The sequence below is a fragment of the Neodiprion virginianus genome, chromosome 7, assembly GCF_021901495.1.
Source record: "Neodiprion virginianus isolate iyNeoVirg1 chromosome 7, iyNeoVirg1.1, whole genome shotgun sequence".
In the NCBI taxonomy this organism is placed as follows: Eukaryota; Metazoa; Arthropoda; class Insecta; order Hymenoptera; family Diprionidae; genus Neodiprion; species Neodiprion virginianus.
Window position 1 is genome coordinate 20,873,045 of NC_060883.1, and position 2,080 is coordinate 20,875,124.

A 2,080-nucleotide genomic window follows, 5' to 3' on the forward strand; every position below is an offset into this window, starting at 1 on the left:
GATTAAAAGTTTGAAAAGCCAAAATTACGCTTGGCTAAAATCACTAATCCCCGCCGCCTCGACTCTTCTCCTCCACACTGCGGGCAACTCGAACCCTCCGGGGGTTCACTTCTGCAGCAGTGGCCACAGTGATACTTCTATGACGTTAAAGGGGATCCTCCTCGCGAACGTCGCGTTTTGAAGCGAATCGAGTAATACTCCAGAATCGAAAGCTTGCGCCGTCTACCAAAGCAGGGAAAAGACCAATATCGGACAACCCGTAATTAACTGTTCATGGAAGCAGACGGAAACTGAGGTGGGGATTTATTTATTCAAAACATGGTGTTCGCTATTCTAAGCTGCGCTGTGCAGTCACGGAATGGAATGACGGATACGCATACTCGTGAGCGAGCAAATTGCATCCGTGAAGCGAGATCCTTCAGGACCTCTTCTCCACCCTCGGTGCCGACCGTGCCTCTGGAATGATCCCCTTCCGAGAGAGGAACATTTTTCGCCAATGGATTTGCATATTTTTACAAGAGTAATCAGGGGAGATTTTAATATCATTTATAGCCGTGTCCTACTACCTCGGCGAGTATCTGCCTGTATACCGTGTACATACATTCATGTATATCCACTTCGCTTCGCATTCGGGGAGAAGGAGATTGGAGAGGGAGAAGAGGGAGCAATGGGGAAAGGAGAATTTCAGGAACGAGGGATACATTGAGACGAAAGCCTTTTACCTTCCTCTGTATATACGTATTATGTCTGCTCACTCTGCCGTCGGCGTATTCTGAGAATCTTCTTGCCATTTTCTTTAACGGCTTTTGCGGCGACTGTAACGCAATTAGCACCCACCCTTCGTCTGGTAAGCTTATGAATATTTCAATTAACTGCGCAGCATTCGAGACGTCGCATATTTGCGACATTACACGGAAATTCTTGTCGCATCGATACAGTGCCTGAGCGAAGGTGAGAGGAATCGGTCCTCGAAATCAACTGAATTTGGTTTCACGACAGAAGACCCAACGCGCGAATGCATCGCGACGGTCAATCGGTGCAAAGCAAATCACTACAACTCAGCCGAATCACTCGCTAGTATAAAGGTAGTCGAATCTTCTTTATGCAAATATGGTAAAGAACATTGGAACGTCGATTTTTTGGCAATGCTTGCTTCTCGACTACCAACGCACTTGGTATTCATTAACGAATTGCTGAAACTGAAGCTACGACTTCATATGTCGTAAAAGCTATAATGTTGTCTATGAAGCTAACAGAAGCGAATGTACAAGCCTGTGAAAATATGATCAAGCTTCCGAAATATTGTCTTCTAAAACTATAAAAAGTAATTTGCGAGAAAAAAGAACAGAAAAGAATGTAAAAGTAATTTAATAAAATAATTACATTGTAATCTGCCACTCTGTATAGCAGATATAACACAAGCCACTTTTATGTAGGTTTGAAATACTAAAAAAATAAAGAATTGAAAAAATTCGACTGAAGGTACAAACGCTAGTCATTCAGACATCCGGTTTTAAATAGAGGAACATCGTGACAGATCAGCCTTCCAGTACACAGCAGTCTTAATTTACTGCTCATCAATTCCAGTGGATGGTTCAATCATCGAGTCACCTGACCTGCCGATGGAGTAGTAGTGTCTTTAAGATTTCAGTTTCTACAGTCAGACGTCAACTAAATGCCAAGGAGAGACAAAGTGCAGCTCTTATGGAGGATCCATTCTCGCCACTGATCGTCCTTGGTTATGACGGTTATTGCGAGACCAAGCTGGAAACCCAAGAACTGCGACACGTGCGCAGCCAGGTCACCGTAGGATTCTACGAGCTTGCTCAAGCCCAGGATAAACGTTATAGCGAAGATGTTGTTCATCACGTTCAGCAAACCGGTCGCTATGTCCTCCGGCTCTTGGAACATTTACTCGACGCAGAGTCGATGCCTCAAGGTCATAGGTATATGTATACGCGGAGAAAGAACCTACGCAGGATTTCAAAGAAACGATGAAGAGCGATTTGGCGTTTTCGAAGAACGTTGGACTACCAAACTCACCCCTGAAACATCCCCGAGGCGTATACCAGCGGTACAT